This window comes from Anser brachyrhynchus, assembly GCF_964034855.1.
Source record: "Anser brachyrhynchus genome assembly, chromosome: 3".
In the NCBI taxonomy this organism is placed as follows: domain Eukaryota; kingdom Metazoa; phylum Chordata; class Aves; order Anseriformes; family Anatidae; genus Anser; species Anser brachyrhynchus.
In genome coordinates, this window is record NC_137696.1 from 52,113,877 (window position 1) to 52,140,289 (window position 26,413).

General features: G+C 41.7%; 1 protein-coding gene and 1 long non-coding RNA gene across 12 annotated transcripts in view; one reads left to right on the forward strand and one right to left on the reverse strand.

Annotated features, from left to right (window-relative positions):
• Nucleotides 1-26,274, forward strand: part of LOC308191886 — a 34,669-nt gene extending 8,395 nt beyond the window's left edge. For 2 of the 6 annotated variants that reach the window (XR_013948348.1, XR_013948352.1), the window contains 3 exons: nucleotides 2,134-5,641; nucleotides 5,763-5,827; nucleotides 11,184-26,274. This is a non-coding gene — a long non-coding RNA (uncharacterized lncRNA). The remainder of the gene's footprint in view (nucleotides 1-2,133; nucleotides 5,642-5,762; nucleotides 5,828-11,183) is intronic. The other 4 variants (XR_013948353.1, XR_013948350.1, XR_013948351.1 and 1 more) reach the window with 4 other exon arrangements.
• Nucleotides 1-26,413, reverse strand: part of LOC308191879 (uncharacterized protein) — a 109,347-nt gene that overhangs the window by 36,600 nt on the left and 46,334 nt on the right. The window lies entirely within an intron of this gene.

The window sequence follows — 26,413 nt, forward strand, 5'->3', positions numbered from 1 at the left end:
TCAGCACTGGATTAGCAACCAAGGCAACTTTAATAATTTAACTATAGCATTCACAGTAATTTAACCACACTATCCAGAACACAAAGCTAATGGTGATGTAGTGAATGATGCCAGAATAAAAGTAATATACAAAAAGTTTGTTGAATGCCAGCACAAAAAAGAGTCTCCATGGAGGGGGCTAATATTCAGATTTGGTTTTTGTTTTCTTTTTTCTCAGCTAAGTTGCAAAGCAAGCATTTCGTTTTCAGTAGTTATTTACTATCCAGTAAGTGAAGATGGGCTGTTTCAGAAGTTCTTATTGACAGCTGACTTACAGTGTGTAACAGACTGACACATTTTGCTGTCTGTGAAAACTGAATAACAAATGGTTTTGCTATTTACAAGTCAGAAATGAATCAGTGGATCTGAGTTACAGAGCACACTCCCAAAACATACGAATCCCTCTCTGCATGCACTGCTTGCAAATTCTGCATTCATCTAACTTAATATCAGCCAGTAACTCATCCTAATTTGTGGAGGTTGAAAAAAAAAAAGTATAAAGTGAGAACGCAGGAATGCCGTAGTTCAAAACAGGCTCTCAAAATTTATTTTATAGCTTGCGTACACAGAGAGTCATACCACTCTATTGCTGCGATTAAAATGGTAGAACCTCTCTCTAAGGATTACACCCACCACTTTATTGCTGAAGATTCTATCCTGAATAAAATCCATGATCGTCCTCTGTTGCATTCTCTAACTCTGGGAAGTCAAATTCTTTTCCAGAAGTGACAAGGTAAAATGGCTGCTTCTTTTACAACGGGTGCTTTGTGTACATATTCATAGGCAGAGCTTTTACTTTAATGACAAAAAAATGGATTTTTACAATCCTTTACTCCCACTAGCATTGAGGAGTCCATACAGTTAGGAAAAAATGAATTAGATTCGATTGTGGCTCACATCTCCTGATTGAACCACTACTGCAAACTCCTGTTGCAGTAACAAATCCTGCTAATTGTATTGTGCAAACTAGCTACACAGCCTGAGCTGAAGGAAAATTTAAACTCCCAAAGAATACATTTATTTTTTAATACATACTGGGTGCTGCTCTCAACTTCAGATTGTAGTGGCCCACTAAATCAATTCTGGCACAGATTTGGAGACATCTGAGCTGGAAACTAGGCAGATCCCAAGTATCACCTCCTGCTGGGAATACTTTTTTTGAGCACTCCTCAATGCTAATGGGAGTAAAGGATTGTAAAAATCTATTTAGTACTTGGCTAACTGTAGTTCTAAGCACACACTAAAGAAACTGGTTTTCATTCCCATTGAGTGCTTGTCTTTGAAAAAAACTCTGAAGCCCATTGGAGGCATTAGTGTGGTGGTGGTGGGTGGGGATAAGGGGGGTATTCAACTATAATGCTTAGTTTTTGCTCAGTTTATATGAAAAAAATATATATATATTGGGGCAGGTTCCCCTCTGTGGGAAACAGAAGAAAGGATGCAGAGAGAAAGAACATGTCTATGACAGTCCTCCTTCCAGGGACTTTTCTGTCTCAGAAGAGCCCACTGGAGGCAGAGGCTCACTGTCTTTGGACATCTTTGAGGACCTTTGCAGCTTTCATCATTCTTTGAGCACATAGCCATCAACTTGTCTTTAAAGGCTGATGTTTGCCATCGCACCTGTGTATTAGCTCTCTGACTGCCAGTGGCCACTTCAGGGAACTTGCACCTCGCACTACGCTACACAAGCACACCACAGTTGAGCTTCACAGCTGGATCTTAATGTTTTCCCTAGATCACTAAGTACACCGTGACAGCAGAAACAAGGGTATCCCCAAGTATCCTGGATCTAAAAGACCAAAAAAAAAAAAAAAAAAAAAAATCAGTCCTATAAAAAGTCAGCCCTATAATGGGGCTTAAAGGAAGGCTAGTTATATCTTTGTTCCACAAAATGTAACATAAACTCCACCACTCATCTTTTTTGGCCTGAAGCTTTATCTACATGAGAATGCAGCCCTATCATTAGTAATAGCACTCCAGAGCATCTTTTATGAGTTAACAAAAATATTAGGCATGCTATTAATACCACCCATTGCACAGATTGACATGAGAAATGATTGTTAGTGCAATTTCATTTCTGTGTTATTTTCACAGACTCACAGAATGGCCAAGGCTGGCAGGGACCTCTGAAGATCATCTAGTCCAACCCCCCCTGCCAAGCAGGATCAGCCAGAGCACGTTGTGCAGGATGGCATCCAGGTGGATTTTGAATATCTGTGGAGAAGGAGACTCCACAGCCTCTCTCGGCAATCTGTTCCAGTGCTCTGTCACCCTCACAGTAAAGAAGTGCCCTCTCATATTTATCTGGAACTTCTTGTGCTTCAGTTTGTGCCCATTGCCTCTCGTCCTGTTGCTGGGCACAACTGAAAAGAGAACAGCTCTATTAAATAGCTACTAAAGTAGAGCTACCGGCTCTACTAAAAGAGACCTCCCCCTCACTGTTTTGGCCTGTGGCAAATTTCTGGCCTGAATTTTGTGCTCAGCGCTATATGGGTGCCCAGGAAGGAGTCTACAGGTGATCCCTGGCATCCTTTACCAGCTCATGGTAGACCACAGCCTCTGCTAGAGAGCCAGGTTGGAAGACAGTGAGCTAATTTGAAATTTAAGTTTCTGTAACTGAAAAAGCTACAGGGGAAAAAAGAAAAAAAAAAAAAAAAGCTGTGATTGCTCTATATCCATTCTGTCTACTTAATCTCTTAGGTATTTATACTGGGCCTACTGCAGTGATACACTAATTCAGGCTGCTCAGTCAGACTGTGCTCTTCACATCCTTCTTTTCTTCACATTTTCTCATCATTATCTATGACCTTCCCATGGATGTGCTTGGATGATTTTTTCCTTCTCATTCCAGTTTGTCTTATCCTTTCCTCTCACTACTTATCTTTGAGGAGCAGAAACCAGCCTTGGCTTGCTACTGAGAAAAACAGATACAAAGGGATGCCTTCGACATCTCCCTCTGAGGCCCTCATGTCACAGCCAGCAGAGGAGTTTGCGCTAAATTGCCGTAACTGAATATCTTCAGCCAAGAGTTCCATCCAGCCTCAATAGGCATTGATAGGCAAAGACATGCAATAGAAGAGGCCACTGAGGAAATCTCTGCAGAACTGATGTTGGCAGGTGACTAGGAAGCCCTAATCCCTTTGGATCGGGACAAAACCACGTGCTAAAAGACTCAATCTTTGGATTATGGAGAAAATTAAGATTCTTGCCAAGATCCCTTGATTGTTTCAGACAAATTGGGTTAGTCAGAAAGACTTCTTGTTACAGGTCACTTTTAGTCTTGAAGATTATCTTCTGAAAACAAGAGTAGTCTTTGCTATCAGTTTGATGCATGCAATTTTGTGGTGTGCATCCTTTCCCAACCAATTGAGTAGCTATGCTCAGTAATGTCAAACCCCCACTGGATTTCAAACACACTACAATACGTCTACCTCCAGGTATCTCAATGATAGAAACGATGGTGCCTGCAATTACTGCATTGTGATTAATTTAAAATGCATTTACTGATTTTGCAGGACCTTCAGGGTTTGTAGGAAGTTTTCAGAATGATTTAGGATCCTTAAAATAAGCCTACTACAAAAAGAAAATGTTACTTATACAAAACACTTCATGATGCCATGGAAAGACGAGCCAAATTCAGACCATTTATAATTGTGCACAGGTAGATTTACGATTCAACAGTGAGCAAGTTTAACTGCCTGTTAGTCAGATGTAATAGCCAGTACCAGCTGCACCAGAAGCTCTCTTCCTATATGTTTAATGGGCAGGGGTAAGGGCTATATTTAGATTCACCAGAAGCATCCAACATTGCAATATGTACTGATATCTTCATAGAGTATAAAGCTCATGTAGTAGTGAAGCTACTTTCTCTAATAATGTTATCATTTAGGCTGCAGAAAAAAAAAGGGGGGGGGAGGGGAGGAGGAGGATGTTCCCCAAATAAGAGAAAAGCAGTCTACCAATTTAAAACATCTGTTTTGGAGAGGGTACTTCTGTGGGTCTCCTTTTATTATTATTTTTTCTTAGCTTTTAATTAGTCTCTTCTTAACTGCTCCGCATGACAAAACATCACTCTTTCCAACCCAGGGGGAAAATACTGAGGTTCCTGTTTGACTATCCCAGTGCTTTTCTGACAGCTGAATGTACTGCTAACTTTGACTTTTTTTTTCTTTTTCCTCTTTGGAGCTCTTCTTCTCTGAAGCCCTTCAAGCCCTTCAATGACATGGCAGGGACATTGTTTTTCTTGGGCAACTGAGACATTGGTTGGAGCAGGTGAGGATGAGTTGGTGGTGTTGCAGCCAATAGCAACCTGTGTGTAGGACTAATTCCACCAACTTTGGGGGTCTTTCTGTCAGAGGATCTCCTTCATTGATACTTTAGAAAAGAGGACATGAAGCTGATGTCTGGAAGAGAAGTAAGGAAGAAGACTCCTGAGCTGGTGTTAAACCCCAGGAAAATCAAAGTGAGTGCCTAAGTGTCTCATCGTTGTCCTTTCCTGTCAGTTCTCAGTGCATAACGGGACAGCAGTCCTTCTGAGAGCCTCTAGGGGCTACTCCAGTTCAATAAATAACAGTAAATAAAATGCAAAACCATTCTTGAGTCTGATAAGGGCTGTATTAATTTCTGGTGTAATATCTTTGACTTCAGAGGAGTTACGTGGAATGGACTTTGTCCCACTGAGCCTTGCTGTCTGCTCTCACATTGCCGTGGAGGATAAGGGTTGACAGTGAGTACAGCGTATCCTCTTAGGACACAGTGTTTTGTCTTGTTTTCATGGGGGAGGAATTAGTCTTTCGGTGCTCTTTATTGCTTTGTTCCCTGCTTTCTGCTAATATTATAAAAGTAGCATCTTTAGCTCATGCTGAGATCTACACAGAACACACAAACTTGTGTAAATAACAGTTTTTTCACTCTTTGCTAACGCCTTTATGAAATCTGCTTTTATTCGTGTTAATAAGAATCAATGTTTTACTAAATTGTTCTTTAAAGATACCACACACCCTTGATAATTCTCTTCCACCACATGGGGTTTGGTTCACTGTGAAGTGTCGTACGCAATGTATGAAGCACAGAGAGAGAACACACATACAAGAGAATAGGCGACCGCACACCCTGTGAGTGCAGTGTATTTAAGAAACTCAGACTTTAGGAGAAAATCTCTACAGGATATCAAAGCAAATTTCAATCCAAGAAGGTTTCACTGTGTCAATAGATGTAGCACAAGGGCTGCCTGTTGTTTCACAAACAATGAATCTTCTCCAGCCTATAAATAATGTAAAGACAAGTCTCAGGATTTTTAAAAAATTCTGCTAGCTTGAGGCTACCTACCCAGCATGCCTCCTTGTTTACAACTTCCAGTACAAACATATATTCTGTTTGTTTTCAGACAAAACATCAGCTTTCCTGACTTCTGGAATTAACCTCTAATACATATTAGCAGCAGCCTTTCAAGTAGTTTTTGCATACACAGGCTTTCGGTAACGTGACCATGCAGGGGTGTGCTCTGACACCATCTAGAGGTGAGCTCCTTGGTGTTAGGTGTGCAGTGCTAACGAGATGTCACAAGCAGCTGCTCATCACTTGGAAAACATCTGCTGCTCAGGTAAGCACTCTAAAAGCCATTTACAAATATAAAATGAAACAGCACTGTGAGTAGATCTGGGGATGCAAAGGGGAGGTTGCACAAAGGGCTGGATTTGTGAAATTCAATTTTTTGTTCACAGGTAGCAGGTCTGTTGTCATCCTAGGCATGTGAGGGCCTGAATCCCCAGCATCTACAGAAGTGCAGGTGAGTGCCCTGACTACCTGAGCTCTCCTCCCATGACATTTGTCTCTCATCTAGTAGTTTTGATATTCTTTTTTTCAGTATAGATGCAGTAAGCCCAGCGGAGAGAGCCTCTGCTTAGTGTAGCTTGTCTTGCCAAGCTTAGGGCTCCCTTCCATAGTACAGACACATCAGTTTGAACCCTGGCAGGCTATAGAGGGCATAGCTCCCATGCCTGCCGCTTCCTAAAGGGCTGGGTCTCATACAAAACACAGTTGCCTGTCTCTGTTGTGTAGTGTCTGAACCTGTACCGCTGTCTGGGGTGTACTCTAAGACAAATATTCATCTGTGTAGGTTTTAGACTGATTAGGATGGAGATGCTCATGAAGACAGTGGTAAAGCATTGGAACGGGCTGTCCAGGGAGGTGGTGGAGTCCCTTTCCCTGGTGGTATTTAAGAGACGTGTACATGTGGCACTGAAGGATATGCTTTAGTGATGGGATTCTGTAGGTCAGGTTGATGGTTTGATTTGATGATCTTGAAGGTCTTTCCCAACCTAAATAATTCTGTGATTATGTGATTCTATGCTCAAACTAAAGGTGCTTTTATTTAGTCAGAGAAACAGAACCTTGGGTATCTCTAGAGCTTAAGGAAAGGAAAACAGAATGCCAGACACTGATGGAGTGTAGTCAGGAAGGGAGATTTTGATAGCAATTTTGGACTTTATCACTTAAAAGCACTTAAATCCATTTTCTTCCAATTTCAGGCACTTTCACTTTTTATTAGAAGTCTCCTGAAACACATCATTTCAAAACAGAGGGACATATGACAAAACAGAATTTGGATTGAGGACAATTTAGTCTATGGCTCTGTCTGCTACAGTTTACATGACAAAACTATAATGAGGAAAGGCTTCTGTCTAGGACCGAAATCTTGCCTACCTCTTAATGTCTTCAGAGCTTTATGTTTGGTATTAGCCTCTCTGTTTTTCTGGAGGTGTTTTTTTGTTTGTTTGTTTTTGTTTTTGTTTGTTTGTTTGTTTTTTAATGTGCCTGAGGTTTTCAAAAGTGAATGCAAATTACTTAAAAGTACATTTTTGGGTTCAAGGAGGAACAAAAGGATGCCTCCAATACCACCTGAGAGACCAGGTGGCAGAGTATAATCAACACCAAAGAACTGGATTGAGTTGGGGCCAGTTGAGGAACAACTGCAAGTCATAAACATATGATAGGTTTCTGATGCTCTGTGGGAAGGAGTGTCCACCTAGGTCTTACCAACATTGAATCTTGGCTGACAGACACCCAGTTCTTGAAAGCAGCACAGTAAACTGCTCAGCCAAATTCAGCAACCAGGCACAGAGGGTAAATTCCCTGCTTCCTGCTGATTCATTCAGGAGATAGCAGCAGCAGTTTCTTGGATTATCTATGGTTGTAGCTGTTGTGCCAATGAAACCCATTTAGGAGCTTTCAGTCTGTCACTTGTATAATCAGGAAGTATGCTTGCTTGTAAGCGGAAAAAAGCTTGGAGTTGTCTGAATTTAAAAAAAGCAGCAAGGGGGAGGGAAGGGTCACAAAGTCAGCTGCTATTGCTACTGGTCCCCCAGAAGGTGATCTGTTTTTGGGCTTTCGTTAACTCTTGAAGGTTTTCCAGGTGCTCATCTAATCTCAAGGCCGTACATATCCAGCTGAAGTATTACTTCCTTGCTGCCCAAGTCAGCTTTTGTGTTCTACAAATGCTCTACAGGAATATCATTATAAATCCATAGCTGAAAGAGCCTGTGCATCTTAAGTGCTCTTTCGTTTGCCACCTCTGAATATACTGCCAGCAGAGATTTAGAACATTGGCTCTGTAAATGCTTTCATGTCAAGACTAAAGGCAACACTTGTTTAATTCATTCTTTGACCCAACAGTAGCTTTATCTTAGGTTATCACTTGTTAAGCTCTGCAGAATGTTTTAAACATGAAGGGGGCTGCTGCGTATATACATCCACTGTACTGTATTTTACTTGTACAAATTTGACAGTAGTGATTCATATACATCAAAACCATTTCCTTTCTGTGCTGCAAATAATGCTTTACTTTAGCTCCATTCACAGATTCACATACAGGACATGTAACTTGTTCTAGGGAAAAAAAAAGAGGAAAAAAAAAGGAAAAAAGAGAAAATTGCATTTATCCTCTATCCAATATCCTCTATCCAATTTTTAAATCTTTATTTTAGGTCACAAGAGCTCAAGGGTGTTTATACTCTTATATACTTGTGTGTATGAGAGAGAGTTTTTGTATATATAAATATACACATGTATATGTTTGAGCACACACATATTTATAAATAAAAATATGCACAAATATGAGGCCAGTTGCAGCAATGATATATGCTGTGGTATAAATGGAGGACTGGATTTATACATCAAATGGACTGCAACCTGATTAGAATAACAAGCAAAGGGGCAGAGTGGTTTGCTCTACATCATCCATTGGCAGTGCAAAACCGAAATAATTACACTATTCTGTGTAAACCCATCTGTTCTGCCAGCATGGGATTTATCCCTAAATTGTCAAACAACTGCAGTTGTATTTAGAATCAGCAGCTGACCGTGACCCCCAGAAGTGAGGTCAACAGAATCATTCTGGATTTGCATCGCAGAACAAGAGTCAGAAACTCAACAGTTTTGTGTTGTAAAGAGTTACAGGACTAGTTACCAGTCTGCGTTCACTCACAACAGTGATGGTGTCTACACCATAGGACAGACCATTCAAACATTGTTTCATCCAGACACTACAGCCTTGTGTTGTAGCCCGATGCCCCACTCCCATGACAAGATCTGAGTACCTGTTTTCTCATATTTTTGTTTTGAAACAAACAAAAAAAAACCACGTTTTGTTTTGGGTAGAGATAGGGAGCCACAACATCCTGTAATAAGTTCCCCAGTCCAGATAGACATGGGACCACGGACTGCAACGCAGACAGACAGAGCACCTCAGCCCTGCGCAGGGGGGTGGGTGCTATTTCAGATAGTTTCATCTCAATATCCGTCTAGTCTTCTTGTTACCTGCTGTGACATCCAGACCAAAATATTTATGAAGCATACAATATACCAGAGTGAAACTACAAGCCTCAGTGTCAGCTCAGGGAACATACCACCATCAAGAGAGTTGATAATACTTAAAAAAAAAAATACCTGCATCAGTCCCTAGCATACCTAGTATAACAAGTCAGAGATCAGGGAGTCCTTGTCTGCCAGTGGCTGTTGGTGGCTGTGCTGTGTTGCAGAAGCTCACACAACTCTTATAACCCAGTGCCAGTCGGTTAGGACTCAGGCACTGACAGCAACAGACCTCTCTCCAATGCCTCGGCCCTGAGCAGTTTCTCAAAGAGATATGTTAACAGGAGTAACATGAAGAAAATACCCTGAGTAAAAGCATGGAAAAGCTAAAGCTGCATCAGGGAGGAGATGTGGAAGACAGCTAGACAAGGTTTAAGAGATCTTTGTTACGGCACGTAGTGGTTGCCAGCAGCAAGGGGGATATGTAGAAGATAGCTTTCTTTTTGGCACTTGCTTGTTTTAAAGCACTTGATATTTGTAATAGTTTTCAGTTAGTGCATGTAGCAATGGCTAACTATAAAAATGCAATACAGAACTTTAGAGAGCACATGCCACACACAGAATTAACTCTGACAACTTTATTTATTTATTTATTTATTTTAATGAAGAGTCGCAGATGCGGTTTTCTAAGGGTGAGGACATGGCTTCGGAGTTCTGGGGGCTGAGTTTCTCGTAAGAGTTTGCTGTGATTAGGGTCTGGGACTAAAAAAGATGGTGAGCAAGAACTGTATGCTGGAATGGCTTGGAAGTGTCCCCAACTAACAACAACAACCAAACAGAGACTGCTACCTAAAGTGGGATTCATCTCCTCTAGTCGCAGCTGTCAAAAAGTTGGATGTCTGGTCTGCAGTAATCTCTCAGGCTCCTGTACAATGAGTCACCAGCAAAAAAGGCAGCTGCAGAGGTTAATGAATCCCAGCTACTTGGAAAACAGCTTAAAACAGAAAGATCTGCCCTCCTAAGGGAGGAAAACCAAATAGCATGGATGAGACATCCTTACTTTTTCCACAGCTCCAGTAACATGAAATGAATCTCACTTACTATACAGGCTGATGCTTGTGAAAAAAATAAAAAAAATTAAAAAAAAGTGCTCTAACACAATGGGCATGCTGGAACAGCCAAAATGCTCTGTTATTTGTGTGTGCTTGGGGCAAGAGGGAAAGTCAAAAAGAAAACACTTTTTTTTGGGGGGGGGTAAAATAACAACAGCAGTTGCTGTGGAAGGTGGACAGATAGTGCTAAATGTTTTGGTTAAGGCTCGAGTTCTGTGCCATTAAATCTAAGGGGGTTTAACCACTGTATTAAGTGGGAAAATTACTGAGCCTCAGACAAGTTGGACTGAGGTCACTGAAACACCTGAAACCAGAAAAATTTTCAATTGCTATAATTTATTTTCCTTTTCAGTGCAGAAGTGCTTCTATTTAAATTTGCTACCATAACCCATAACAAAGGAAATCCATAGCTCACACTGAACAACAGAACCACAGTCTCTCTCTTAAGAAACTGCACATATTTTTAGGAAGAGTAAACAGTTAGAAAGCCCTAAGGCCAGCTGATGCTAATGCTTTCCTGTTCAATGCATGGAATTGTCTCAAATAAATAAATAAATGAGCTGTCAGTCCTGTGCTTAAAGTTGCATTAATGTCAAACCCATGAAAAGGGTAAGTATGTAACGTAGCATGCTCCACCAGCACTGAGGCAATGACATATTTTTTAGTGTGAGTAGAAGAAATTATTTCAACCATATATTTTGAATATCTGTTTGAAGCTATCACTTTGCAGTAAATAAAATGTGTTTTATCCTTGCTAAGTCTGCAATCAAGTCTAGCACTGTGCCTTAGTGGGCTAATGTTCTCGTCGCTTCAACTTTCCTGCTTGGCAGGGGATCAGCCTCTCTTTGCTGCTCATATTGAGCAGACAAACTTGCAGATTTCAATCCTGCTGGCATGTGTCTCCGAAATAGATGGGCTATAATGTACCTTTTGGCCTGACAAGGAGACTGTGAATCTGGGAGCATTCCCCTCAGCCAGTGTAGGACCTTTGAGAGGGGCTGATGTTCTGTCACCATCAATGTCATTACAAACAATGTGGTGCCTTAGCAAAATGCTTGAAACACATACAGAGAACTAAATTAACCATGGCAAGAACAACAACAAAACCCAGCCTACAACCCCTTACAAAAAAATAGTCAGATGAAAGCTGTCGGACTAAATAACTTGAACATGAATGGAATTATCTTTCTTTTTTCTTTCTTTCTTTCTATTTCTTTGCAGGTCATATAAGAAGGGAAAACAGTGCTGCACCTTTAATGTAGTTTTAATACATATTCAATGTCCCTTCAATTACTGCCTGAGTAATTAGTGTGGATGCAAATCAAATGTGGAACAACAGAATGATTTTTCGGGCTTCCTCAGGGGACTGGACTTTGGAAGTAGTAGCACTGTGTTGTATTTTATGCAACTTTGTAAAGAGAGGAAAGGAGAGAGCTGAGAATAGTAGGCAGTGGAAGCCTTCCAAACATGCTATATTGCTAGCTGTGCACGTAGGAGAATCTACATTAGCACTGCAACCTTCAACTGCTGTGATTTGCCAATCACAGTTTTGGAAGTGATACTTCCTTGCTCTTTGTGCCCTGAGGGAAGTCTCTGTGCATTACCCTGCTGCCTGGTTGAGTGAATCCTTTATAGCAGAATAAACCTGGCCATGAGAAGCAACGAATGTTTTCAAGCCAAACACCCATAAAAAGACTTGTGTTTGTAGCGAGAGTTTCACTCCAGAGATCCCACGTTATTCTTCCTATACTTTTATCCAGGAGCTACCCTGTTGTGACCAGTCTTTTTCAGAGTACCCCAGAGACCGTCTTGTGATTGCCAAGCCACTCTCCTTCATATTTGAAAAGTTCTGGAGTCAGGTGAAGTTCCTGGTGACTGGAAAAAGGGAAACATCACTCCCATTTTTAAAAAGATAGAAAGGAGACCTGGGGAACTACAGACCAATGAGCCTGTGCCTGGCAAGATCATGGAACAGATGCTCCTGAAAGCAGTGTCAAGGCACGTGCAAGACAAGGAGGTGATCTGAGACGGCCAGCATGGCTTCACCAAGGCAAATAGTACCTGACCAATCTGGTGGCCTTCAATGTTGTAGTGACTGCATCAGTCAACAAGGGAGGCCCAACCAATGTCATCTACCTGGACTTCTGTAAAGCCTTGGAGACGGTCCCACATGACATCCTTATCTCTAAATTGGAGAGAGATGGCTCCAAAGGGTGGACTGTTCGTTGCATAAGGAATTGACTGCATGGTTGCAGCCAGAGATTTGCAGTCAAAGATTCTATGTCCACGTGGAGGCCAGTGACATGTGTTGTCCCTCAGGGATCCATTCTGAGACCAGTGCCCATGTGAGCCTAATGAGGTTCAGGAAGTCTAAGTGCAAGGTGCTGCACATGAGTCAAGGCAATCCCATTAGTACAGACTGGGAGAAGAGCTCATTGAGAGCAGTCCTGCGGAGAAGGACTTGGGGATTCTGGTGGACAAAAAAAGCTTGACATGAGCCAGCAGTGTGCAATTGCAGCCCTGAAGGCCAACTGCATCAACAGAGGTGTGGCCAGCAGGTCGAGGCATGTGATTGTCCCCCTCTGCTCTGCCCTTGTGAGGCCCCACCTGAAGTGCTGCATCCAGGTCTGGGGCCCCCAGCACAAGAAGGATGTCGATCTGCTAGAATGGGTACAGAGGAGGGCCACGAAGATGATCAAGGGTCTGGAGCACCACTCCTACAAAGAAAGGCAGAGAGAGAGCTGGGGCTGTTCAGCCTGGAGAAGTCTCTGGGGAGACTTCATTGCAGCCTTTCAGTACATAAAGGGAACTTATAGAAAATATGGAGAGTGACTTTGTACACAGGCAGATAGTGATAGGACAAGGGGGAACGGTTTTAAACTAAAAGAGGGAAAATTTAGGCTAGAAGTTGGAAGGAAATTCTTTACTCAAAGTGTGGTGAAGCACTGGAACATGTTGCCCAGAGAGGTTGTGGATCCCCCATCCCTGGAGGTGTTCAAGACCAGATTGGATGAAGCCCTGGGCAACCTGATCTAGTGGGTGGCATTCCTGCCCATGGCAGGGGGTTTGGAATTAGATGGTCTTTAAGGTCCCTTCCAAACCAAGGCATTCTTTGATTCTATGGTAACATACAATGTGGAGCTGTGCTGTCAGCCTCAGAGAATCAAGCAGCAATGACTCCAGCACCTTGCTGATACACAATCATCTTCTGTGATGCCACCATTACTCAAAGAATCTGAAATGTGCTAGTAGAGTTTTTCTAAAACTTAAAAATGAGGAAAATGGTTTGAGTATTACTTGGCTCAGTCAAATTAGGTGAAAGACTGAGGACTGCTGGATGAGGGATGATTTCTGTGGAAATCAGAACATGGATGTCAAAGGTTCAGTTGTCTTTCTGTGTTTCAGGTTCCTGAACTCTGTGCTTCCCCTGCTCCTAACAGCATAAGTGAGGGCAGTCTCAGCTAGTGCTTCTTGGTATTCACATTTTCTGTTTGGAGGATGCAGCCCACATCAGTCAAAGCTTGTGAGTGACAGGGAAATTTGCATAGGAAACATTAGCCTTCTGTTCTGCTGTATCTGGTTAAAAAAGTCTCCCCTTCTGATTGTCATTCCAGAGGTCCACAGCTTTATGGGTAGATAAGGGACTATATTTATTATCATTTGCCTTCTCCCGTGACTCAGCAGCAAGCAGGCTGAGGTTCACAAACAAAAGTAAAATGACATCAGCAGTTGTCAAATAGAAAAAGGCAAAGCTGACAAAGGCATTTTGCTTTAATGCTTCTAAGCGGATATTGCAAATCACAAGAGTGTACACACACAGACACCACACACGCAGTAGAATAGTCATCATGAAATTCTAAAACACTTGCCAGCATCTGCATCTTTGAGAAGGAAAAGTCAGTGCCTGGCTCAATAGCAACTGGTATTTTAAGTTCAGGTGATCAAAGATAAGCACAGCTGCTGCAGTAGCAGCAGCAGCTGAGCTAGTAAACCCTCACTCTGGGATGAAGCCAACAGGTGGCAGCCAGGCAGGCAGCACTGACTTGTGGTCTCAGCATTGTAAAAGATCCCAACAGCCCATGGAGATGCTGTAGGCAATGCCGGTCATGCCAGGCACTTCTCTGCTGTCTCAGCTAGTTTCTGCATAGCTAGTACTGAGGGAACAGGAATGGATAAAAGCAGGATAGCCATGGATCTCTTACTGCACTACCCTTCATATGATCACTGAGCTCCTACCAATGAATGAGCCACCTACATTCCCACATTATCTGCACATATGTCCACTGATGTTAAGCTTGGAGGGGGACCATATGCCAAGCTTTTTTTGGAACAGCACTCGAAGCATTGTTGAGCATACTGCCCTGCAAACCACTGGGTACAGTCAAAAAAATTCGGTAAGTTCCTCACCAGTGGCTGATAACTTTCTCTGTCTCTCTCCTCTTTTCTGTGTAACTTAGAGAATCAAGAGTCTAATCCTACCCACAGATCAGCTTTTTGCTATAATCTGGTACCTTGTTTGGCATTTCCTTATCTGATCAGCTCACCAATCATTTTCCCTTTTACAGAAGGATGAGTAAATGAGGGCCACTCAGAGGAGAATTGATCAGAGTTTGTTCCTCAAACAGAGCCTAATCAAACCTTTTCCTCAGGCTCAGTGGATGTCACTCAGCTGTAAAAGACAGGTGCTCAGATACCTCCGTCCTTTTCTCTCCTCTTTCCTCCAAGCTCTAACCAGAAAGAATATAGGCCTGAAACACAGCAAGAAAAGCTTTCACTATGGGCTTGTATTACTTCACCTCTTCTTCCTTTTCTGCTGTTCCTACATTCCCTTGATCAATAGTCTCTTGATCTTTTGGTTCTGAAAGTCATCTCACCAAGTTTCAAACATATCCAGTCATTCATAACTTCTCCCTTTGAGAAATGTGTCAAGTTCCTTTTGCATGTTTATTTCTGATCCTCTTTGCAGATATGTTTAAGAGCTTCCCTACATTAACATTCCTACCTTTCACCTTCCTTCAGAAGATTCCATTTTCTTTTCAAAAATAAATGCCAGATTTGTTTTTGATCTCAGGAGTAAAAGTATCTTTTTACCTCTGTTTTTGCATAGCTGGGAGTAAGCATTGTCAGTTTTGAAGCCTCCAGCTCACAATATTTTCTGCTTGAACAGAAGTTGAAGCAAAGCCCAAGCATGTATTTTTCACCTTAGATAATATGCCAGTTCTCTAGGGGCAAGAGGCTCAACAGGTAAATTGACATGGATTTTACAGAAATCAGCTATCTAAGTTACACCAGCTGAGACTCTAGCTGGAGAAATCAAAAGCAATCCTCTCTGGAAAGTAAGTACAGTCATCAGTTGTCTTTAAGTTGCTTCTCCTGTCAGTGCACACTTTCAGCTTGAGGATGTCAAAGACTGTTTTCCTGCATCTTCTCCATATTTTATGTGGTCCCCTTTGCACTTTTTGTGTGTAAACTCTTTTATCCAACGCTTTCATTTCTCTTGCACCCTGACTCTCAGACTCCGTGCTGAGGTGATCGCTGTATGAAAACTGGCTGACATATCCTATGGCTGTCACTGAGCAAGACCGAGTGGCCTCTTTTTCCACTCAATTGGTTTTCCATACTTCAACGGCTGTCCTGTTCATTTTTGGAGGGCCCTCTATCACTGCTTCATTGCCTACACAAAATAGCTTCTGCAGTTGACTAGGCTAAAAGGATCCATGCCCATTTCTCTTCCAGGTTGCCTGATACTCATGCTTTTTTCTTCTCTGTTCGTTCAACAATGACTAAATTAAGTGGTAGGAGATTGAAAGTCCCAACAAATAAACATAAAATGCTGACTCCTTGATTTCATTATGTCATCCATGATGAACAATGTTCTCCTCTTGTGCAGGTGGAAGGGTGTGCATCAGTGCTGCTGCCTGGCCAGAGTTTTGCTGGGAAATGCAGTTTGGTTGAGGGGCCAGGTCCCCGATTAAGAACAAAAACAAGAGAGACTTGAGACCTTTGGAGTGCTGTGATCGTCCTTCAGAATTGAAGCATTTTGTCTACTTTCTTGGTTTGACAGCTCAGTTTTTCAACAAAAAAAAATTGAAACATTCTGTGGAAAGCAGAAGCTTTTCATGAAAAATTCACTGCCATTGAAAGCTCCACTCTGTTGCAAAACAGTGTGATGTAAAATTTTTTCCATTGTTTCCCATTAGGAGAAATGTAGAGCTCCCTCTGTACTATGCCAGGGCTCAGAAGGCAAGCTAGCAGTTGTCCTACATCTTCAGTAGCAATTAATGTCTGATTGGCCTATGTCCTCAAGATACAGGTTTGAGAGGAGAGAAAACAAGGCCTAGTTTGCTGAAAGTCCCCTTGAATTCTCCTCAGAAATCTTAAAACTTGCTATTCTTTAGACCAAGGATGAAGCTTTTTCTTCTTGCTTGTTTCTTCCTTAACTGTTTATGTTGCACAAAGCCCTATGTTGTGTTCTCCCAATTTTTTGGAAAGTTTTCAGACTTATTTCCAATTCTGACCTTGCACGAGGCATGTCACTTGTTTAAGTGATATTTTTCACTGAGATGTATTAAAGAATGCAAAGGCCTTTAAGCTTATGTGTCTTTAAACAACAACAAAAAAAGTAATAATTAATGAGCAGATATGCCATAAAATAATAATAATCACCAGTCCCATAAGAGGACTTTCTAAGAGAGAAAACTGAGGCTGCCAGTTGCTGCATGGACAGCCTCCATGAAACTTTGTTTCATCTGACCCTCAGTGTTCATTTTAAGCCTGATTTGGCTAGCTGGTTTGGGCAGTTTTAATTGCACATGCATTAGTCCTTCCTTCAGCAGAATATGTGCCTTTTAATCTCCAGGACTTCCAGACTCAGTGGGCACTTTATCCCTGCACATCTCCTCTGTTTTGTGCCTGATTACTGGAATATGGGCAACATTTGGTGGAGGTGGCACATAAACCCTGTGGCTGCTTTCATCATTCTGTCAAAGGGAGGGAAATAATCAAAGAGCTGCAGCAAGAAAACAAATGGCCAAATAGCTGTTGAAGCAGGAGGTTCCAGCTCGTTGGAGCTCAGCTTATTACAGGCCATATGCCTGAGTGGCTCCTCTCACTGAGTGCTGCACCCAGCTATGGAAACAAGCGTGCAAGCGCCTGCGGTTCATGAGGTCTGGTTTGCTATAGCTGTGTGTAACTGCTGAGAGCACAGAAAGTAAGAACCCAAAGAGGCTCTGGGGCTAATTGAAGAGAGAATTCTTTAGGAAATAAAAAATTAAAATATAAATTCCCAAAATATTTATGTAAAGATGTTAATGGGCAATAATAATTTGTTTTCCAAGCTCACAGCAGATGCTGTTCTTTTAGTACACAGACTATATTCATAAATGATGCAACTTAATATAAGTGGTGAAAAAAAATTGATACGCTTTTCTACTTTAAGTATCATGGGGTTGAATAATAGTTACTCTCGACAGTTACCACTATCTCACACCCTTTCAGCTATGCCCAATGTTTTCAGGGCTGGCTCTGCCACATGATTCAGCTCCTGAATGATGGGTGTGTTAAAGAAGCTGAATGACAGAGCTGGAAGGAAACAGGAAGGGTGGAAGAAGTCTGTTTTCAACCTGGTGTTTCATTTCTCTTTACTCAGCAGAGCTCCTCCCAAGAGCACTGAAGGCACAGGCCCCAGCCAACTACTTTATTTGGGTGTTAGGAAATTGGAATAATCTAGCAAAAGCAAGTGACCATCAGCAACCAAGAGACTGCTCTATAGCTGCCTTACTGCCCATCTTGTCTGCAAAGTTCTTTGTTTCTCACAGGGCTTAACTGCTTAAGGACTCATTCTAGAAGACATATTCCTGCTAAAGCAGCTTCACTAATTCAGAAAAAGTATTCCTAGTACAAAATATGAGACATGCACATTTAGTTATTCAGGAGGAGGTACTCCACTGTAAATTCATACTCTGTCCTTAATTCAAATGGATTTCCCTCAAGAAGCTAGTGCTTCTTCTCTCACCACTTCTGTATGTCTGTGGCCAGGCTACACAGATCCGTGGCCTTTTTCTCCGCCAGCCTGGGGTTATGTCATCTGTATAGTAGTACTTCTTTACACGCATAATTCACAACACTATACATAATTCAGTACAGCTGTGTCAGTACACCCACATTTCTTAAAAAAGGATGATGACAAGTTCTGTTTCATTTTAGTTATGCTCCCCATCTATGTGACAGCCTCCTCTCCTACCTTTGAAACCTTTCACCTTTATTTTCCAATTTGGTTGCCTTTTGCCTCCTCTTTTATATTGCCCACTTGAAAGCTTTTTTACTTGGGTTGTGTGTCTTGCTTAACTTTCCTAGCAGCACATCAAGTAAGGATGTACTTTATAACTAAAATGAGCTGTGATGACAGCTCTGGTCTGTCTCTGTTTTGGTTTGAAATGCTGTTACATGAAATGCTAGGAAGGTGTCTAGACACAGTGCAGGGTAGGCACTGAATACACAGTTATCAGACACTACTAATGCCTCAATGTGAATTGCTGTTGTTTGTGTCCCCCCCTCCCCCCCCCCGCCCCCTTCCCCATGTTAGTTCAGAGGAAAAATGTATTGTGTGACAGTGTTTTAGCCTGCACAGGATGGCTTTAACAGCCTTTCTCTTCTTGTAAGAATAAGCAAAACTAGACATGGAAAATCTGTTTCTTAAAATTTAAAAAACTCATCTTACCAATTTTATTAAAATTTGCCGTTCTTTGCCTCTGTATCACATCAGGGTTCATTAATTATCCTGCTGTCTCTGAACATGGCTCCAAAGAACAGGGTGACCACTTTTTTAATAAAATTGCAGATTTACAATTTTCCAGCTCAGTGAATTGCTAGTGTTTAAATATATTGAGAGGCCAGTGCCAGGCTGCTTTGCCTCCCTGTGCGGCATTTTACTGAGAAGGGGATGGTAGAAGGGTGTGTGAGGACAGGAAGAAAAGCTGTAGAGAAGAAAAAACAGGGCAGACAGACATAATGCCGGAACAATCCTTCAAAAACAGAAGGCCTTAGAGGGCCTGGATGGTCCTGCAGTTCAGGGGTAGCCCAGATCACTTCCTCAACCCTCCTCTTGGTCCCGGGAGGGAGGAAAAAACAATACTTAGAGGGGATGAAGTGTGTCTCTCCTGTAAGGTATGGCCCTTTACTCCAGCAGTGAGGTGAGGATCGAGTTGATCTGTCGTCCTTCAGCCTCTACCCATTGACTTGCTGGGGGAACAGGAGAATAAGACACAAACTCTGCACTCTGTGTCTCAAATGCAGCTAGGGTTCACATTGGTATGCACAGGTGCAGGATCTGCTTGGTTGGGAAGGGGAAAGATGAGCCCACACAGGATTTTCCTGCTGTTGTCTGAAATTTATTTATTTATTTTTTCCATTCGCAGAATTGTAAGTTCCTCTGGCAATGGGGAAAACAGGAGGAAAAGGAGTGAGAGACAGGGTAATGTGACTAAAAAAATAAAAATGTTGATGATCTAAATAAAAATATCAGAAGAAAGATGATGGGAGCTAGTGACAAAGGCAGAGCCAAGGGTTTACGTCTTTGTGCCTGTAGCAAAAGCTGGCATATAACTAAGCAACCTCTTGTGGTGGCCTTTCTTGAGCATGACAAACAGCCTTTCTTACAGACACAAAATAATAAAATATCCAGTTCCTAAAACTCAGCATCTTTTCTCAGTGCTTGCAGTAACACTCAGGATCCCTAGGGCATGTGGGGACCGCTGGCATGAGATACTGCTGACAGAGGGAGCAGCACTGCAATCTCCCACTAGCTGCTTCAGCAGAGACTAGGGAGACCAAGCTACAGGTGAGAAAGGACTTCAGGTACATGTATCATCTGCTGAGAACAGTGCCAGCTTAGTGCCCTGTTTTACACGTGGGTGGACTGGTCCAGGCACATCCTACTTGCCTGGCCATGATGCTAGGGGTAGCAGGGCTACACCCAGCGCAAGCCCACTGCTGCAAACTCTCTCCTCCATTTTGTTAAAAGTCTTGCGGAGACAGAAGAGGCCCAAAAGCCTTTAAATATTAGCTTCCTGATTTCCCTCGGCTCTCTCTTTTTGAAACAACTGCAGTTGTTGCAAGAGCAGCCAGGAGCCTTTCAAGGGACCCACAGAGTCCCATTTATGCCTTTGCCAAGCAGTACTGCATGAGGACTGGTTTTGGTGGCAGCTTTTGTCTGGGACTCAGGAGACCAGGATACAAATCTCCCTTGGGATACAAACTTTCTGTAAGAGTTCAGCATGTAAGGCAGAAATTGTGTCCTCTCACCGTAAACGACTACAGTGTGCATCCAAGCTGGTCACTTCTGTCTCCCTTCAGAAGCAAGAAATGAAGAGAAATGGACACTTCAAAAGCGCAGTGCATCAGACCTACTTTGCTTCTAACTTAGGATGAGATAAATGTCTGCCAGAGGGCACTGCTTCTTTCTGTTGTCTGGAAAGAGAGCCCCAGGGTGGCCATGTTTGTACTGGGCATCCATGGCACAGATGGATACTTCTATCTGAATAAATTGTGCTTGCAGCCTGCCCTCTGTTTTAGTTTGCTCTGTATAAAGCAAAGGTGGCACGGTGGTTTTCCTTTTGCAGAGATGCTGTGAAACTTAAATCCCATAATGCCTGTGTGGCATCCACATGCAGAGGTGACCAAGGCATGGGAGTGCCTGTCATACTGTGAACACAATGAGATGCTGTCCCAAAGGCTGCCAGGGAGGAGTTCCTCTGTCTGTGGCACCTGTATTCAATACCACGTTTGTGAGAAACACAGGGTCTCACCTCCATGGTCTCAACTACTTCCTGACTTGCTGGTAACATGCACATGTCGTGAAGAAGACAGTTTGCTGCAGCAGGGCAAAGGCGGCAGTGAAGTCTCAGCATGTCCAGATGCTGAAGGTCCTCATCAGACGTCCCAGCCATACATTAGCAGAAAGTAAAGGTACTGGGAAGTCATTGGCAAGGGAGACAGTGGAAAGTGAACCTAATGAAAAATGTTGTTGTTGTTATCATTATTATTATTTTATTCCTTTTTATTGAAACTACCTCACTTTTGATTACATTCGTCTCTATTTCTATCACACACACCAAAAAAAAAAAAAAAAAGCACTAGGCAATATTATATGTATTTTCAGTTTGTATTTTAAGTAAGCACTGTGCTTACTGAAAAGGAATTTTTAAAACATTTCTTGTCCTTATACAAGGAAACTGCGTTGAAATCTTTTCTTCTCTAACATGTTAGTAAGAAATGAATTTTGCTACTTGCTTTGGTGGGCTCAGAGGTTCATCTAAATAACTGATGGTTTCTCTTTGATTTTTTATACTTTATATTATTATTATTGTTATTTTATTATTGTTATTTTATTATATTATGTTTTATTTATATACATTATGTTTATTATTATACTTATGTATATATATTTGTATTTTGCTTTATAACCTTGTTCATGAAAGACATCCTAGTGACCATATTCTTCATTTTTAAGATCCTAACCTTATTTTTTCCTAATTTTTGCAATTTTTAATTAGTCACCGTTCCCTGTTCTCACATTCTTGTTTTAGACATGACACTAAATTGTTGTTTACGAGGCACAAAAATGTGTCATAAAAATTAACACAAGGCTGGGGCCGTGCTGATGTTGGCTTATATTACTCTGAAAGAATCTGCATGTTTATTTTAAAAACTCGCCTTCAGAAAAAGGTAACTGTTTGATACTTGCAAATACAACCCCAATTTTATTTCTTCAATTTATTTTAATATATTTGCCAAACGCACAAACAAGTGTGCTCTCCTGAATTGGTCAAGTGGATTTGAAATAATGTTTTCCCTCCCTCCTTCTTGCACAAGCACACACGCACAAGCACACGCGCATTCACAGATGCACACATACACATACATAGATGGGCACATGCACACACATCTGTGCAAGTCCATGGAAATTCCATGAAACATTTTAATATTGGTGCCAGCATTCAGAGTTCAGTTTGGTTTTGGTTTTGTTTGTATGTATGTATGTGTGTGTATAAGGAGATTAGGACTTTGACAAACTTCCTAGGGCATATGGAGAATGCAAGTACAATAAATTATGCTGAAGACTAGATACCAGACAAAAGTGTATGAGTAGCTAATTGCTATGTATGCCATACAGTTGCAAATGAAACACAGCAAGAGATGTCAACAGAGTCCACTACATGGGATTATAGTGATGTCTGAAAACAAAACTGGAAATTCTGACCTCCAAAAATACAACAACAAAAAGAACATTTGAAAGTCATATGGAGTTTTAAAACTTTTGCAGCTGGAAGACTCTTCCTATAATTCTTTCCCATGGCAGACCTGGATCTCTAATTCTCCCTCAGGTTGTAAACAAAGACTCCTACCTGATCTCCCAACTCTAACTAGCAACAGCACTAAGTGTTTACTTCCTTCAGGGGCCTCCACATTTTTTCCTAGCCCCTGTGTGTCAGGAAAGTTCAAGGTGGAAGGAAGCAGGAGCTGGGCACTGGCATAGACCAGGGTATATGGCACAAAGAGGATCTTCACACTTTGTCCTCACAGCAGTCAAAATATGAGCTCCGTCATGTTTCCCTGTACGTACAGGATGCTCTCATCCACTCCTCACCAGGCAGCAGGGGAGGCAATGAAGCTGGAGCCCTTTGAGCTACCCACAGGATAGTTCTGCAGGACAGTCACCGTCTTTCTTTCAGAGATGACTGCAGCTGGCCCTAAATCTCCTTCCCACCTCCCTGCAGTCTGTGGGAACCACTTCTCAAACCTCTGTGTATTTGGGCTCCATCCAGACAGTGGCTCCATCTTTCTCAGCTAAAGGAGATTTCTCATTTTATTTAAAATATGTGTAAGGTCCTGCTGCAATCTGATTTCTTGTGGAGGTGAGATGTATGTGTCCTTAGTTGAAGTGAAGAATATCACTTAACGATAATGTTAGTACACAAAGAAATGAAAGCAATACATACTGATTTCATAGAATCATAGAATGACTTGGGTTGGAAGGGATCATCTAGTTCCAATCCCCCCTGCCACAGGCAGGGATGCCACCCAGTAGATCAGGTCGCCCAGGGCCTCATCCAACCTGGTCTTGAACAATTCCGGGGATGGGGCATCCACAACCTCTCTGGGCAACCTGTGCCAGTGTCTCACTACCCAAATTTCCACACAGTGCAGGCAGTTCTGCATTGCACTTGTATAGCAGAGTGGGCCAAGTCTTCTCATGTGGGAGGACAGTAAAGAAGCTCTTCAAAGGATTTTCAAATAAATCACTCTTGTGTGACTTTCTGAGGATGATTAATGTTGAAGATGGATGGTTGTCAAAGAGAGATACATTTACTTTTTCATTTTTACTAGATATACAATTACAATAGTGCTAGTTTTTAGGTTTTGTTGTTGTTGTTTTTCCCATGGTTGATAAAAGTTATTTGTCAAAATGTGGCTATTTAAGCTGTTTCCAGTCCCTTGCAAATACAGTAAGACATACTGAGTTTCCAAACAGGAGAAATACCAAGCATCCTAAAAATAAGCTTTAGGTTATTTTGAAAAATCCAGGGGCCTGTTTGCCTGCAGTTTTATGAAGATATGTGTACTGTTTCTGGTATGTTGTACAGTATACAGTGCCTTGTTTAGAATTACAAACACCTTATAGATAAAGAATATCAGAGGAATAAGTAACTCTTCTGTTTGGAAGATTACTCTTGTATTGAAAATATTTTCAACCCCCACTAGAAATAAGAACTGAGGCTAATTGAACAAAACAAATTTTAAAACACACTCGAAAGTTAGCAGCATAAAACATAACCCATTTTTTGCTTTGCCTCCTGTTGATGTTGGCACACTGCACAGCCCTTTCACAGTGCAGCCTCGTGTGGCCACAGCCCACAGACTTCCCTGGTTCAGACTCTGCAACCAGATTTTGAGCAAAAAGTACAGTCCTCTACCTGTGCTGGTTAGCACCCATAGTGGCTGGGTGCTCAGGTCCAAAACCCGCATTAGGATGAAATAATGCTGAATTTCTGCAAACACCGCTCCAGATCTTACAGGTGGTTGCTTTGCTGCAGGGAGGCTATTCACAGAGATGCGATTCAAGGTAACTATGGGTGGCAGAACTGCCTGTAAGTACCAGCCAGTGAGCCACAAATTGATGTACACATAGTATAGAGCAGAAGGGACCAACAGGTGCTGTGAATTCCTCATATGGCTTTGGAATAGCTGATACTACCTTGGATACTACCTGTTTGGGGCAACTGGGATTTGAATCTGCATCCAATTTGGCAAGGAAGCAGCTGCTGGTTTCAGTCACAGTGGATGGAACTGGAGGGGTTTTAAAGGAATCAGACAAAATTACCACTCATTTGTAACTAAAGGATTATATATATATACATATGTATACATGTACACACATGTATTAAGTAATAAAGAGTTATAAATGTCATTTCCAAGCTCCTGTGGATATAATGCCAAAAGAATTTAAATGATGTGAACCAAAAATGTGAGCCTATTTTTTTGTGTGTGTGGTTTTGTTTTGTTTTGTTTTCCCAGTATGAATGTGACTCACTGTTTCTGGCCTCTCTGCAGGCAGCTTTTTGATGGCTACAAGTTAAATTTTGTGTCTCTCTGGAGTAAGAAGGCAATTTCATTGCAGTTGTATCTTGTGCAGACAGGGTGGCTGTAAAATTCGTCACTCATTCATGTTAGTCACAGAAGTTATAACTGCATTACTGGAAGACTGAACAGAAGCAGATTGCTGATGCTTTGGGTAATGTTATCTCCTCTTCATATTTATTGCTAATATCAGACAAGGTTTTATCAGTGTCACATAGAGATTTTCTAATAACATGCAAAAGGATTTTCTTTCTGAGAGATTCTGGGTTTAGATTATTTGGATTTCTCTTTTAGATTTCCTTTTTGTTGGAACTTATTAAATATTTCCCTGTAATTGTTAGCACATCTCATTCTAGGATATTGATTATTATCACTACTCCTTTTACCACACTGAACTTTTCAATATTTTGGAACTTCTTTGTAGAGTTTAATATTTCTCGTCTTTCACCAGGTGGGTTACAGCTATGCTTGCATTTTCTCTTTTTATTTTTATTCTTTTTTTTTTTTTTCCATTCTGATAAGCAAAGCCTGGAATTTGGATGATCTCCCACTCCATTTGCAGGAAAAGCTGAATGAGGGACCAGCATGACTGGTCTGTGAAGCTGAAAGGGATATCTTCCACAGGGATTCTCACACATTTTTTTATGCATACCCACCCTTATAAAATGGAGAAGTGGTCAAAATGGCGATGAGGATGATAACAACCTTTGGAGGCAGTTCAGACATGTTTCATGGCAGTCCCTGGACAAAGATAGCAAGGCAAAGCCATGCCATGTCAAGACACCTAACATTTCTTACAAGTGGTTCTATCTTAGTATAGCAGTACTTATGTGCTTCTGTTTTGACCTGCTGGAGTAAGTATAATCGATGCAGGGGTTGGGAAAGTCACCTGACATCAGCATAAGGAAAACATTAAGCTGTCTCAGCTTCCAGCACATGATTTTTAAGACATTTTAATCCCCTCCTCTTCAAGTATGGATTTACTGGGGAGGTCAAGGGGGCATTAACACTTCCCCTACTCCACTGCCATTAACACTGGCCAGTCCAGCAAGGTGCTGCAATTTCTTTTATGCACACACTTGCATATATATATATATACATATATATGTTCCCTTTCAGACAAGTTTTCATCATCCCGTTTCTTTAACAGTACTTGAAGCTAATTTATAAAATTAATTTTCGTCTAAATTTAGTCAGCCAAAACCCCAGTAAAAGACCTCACTGTTTCCAGCCTGTATGATGGCTGTAGGGGAAAGAAGGAAAGAACACTTTCCCACTGTCACCTTGGTTCCTATGGCAAGAACCAAAGCCACAATGGAGAAGCTGTTTCACCCTGCTGTGGCAATTACTGCACATCACTCCGTGGGCACTAAAGAGCGGGGCAAGATGAGGTGAAGTCAAATGGGAGAACTGGCACCATCTCAAACACGGTAAAACAAGGATGTTTCCTCTGCCTGTTGTACAGGCAGGGTAATACTCTGACTGCATAGCCCTCTTGGAAAGTCACTCAAGGCTGCACAGCTTTATAAAGCCAAATGCCCCTGTGTGTAAGTAACCTCATTTTGCCCATGTCATTTTATGGCTATGTGTAGGAAGGCAGACAGATATGATATGTTTTGCATGGGGCAAAAAAAACAAAGATAGAAAAGAGCCTGAGCATGTCTCCCTTTTGGGCGTTCTTGTCTGCCTTCTTAAGGATGAGCTTGTTGGCCTTATAGATAGGATAAATGAGTTTCCAAGGCCTCCTGGGCGTATTGGATCTCTTGCTCTCTAGAAAGAGAAAAAAAAATAAAAGACACAACCCATATACACAG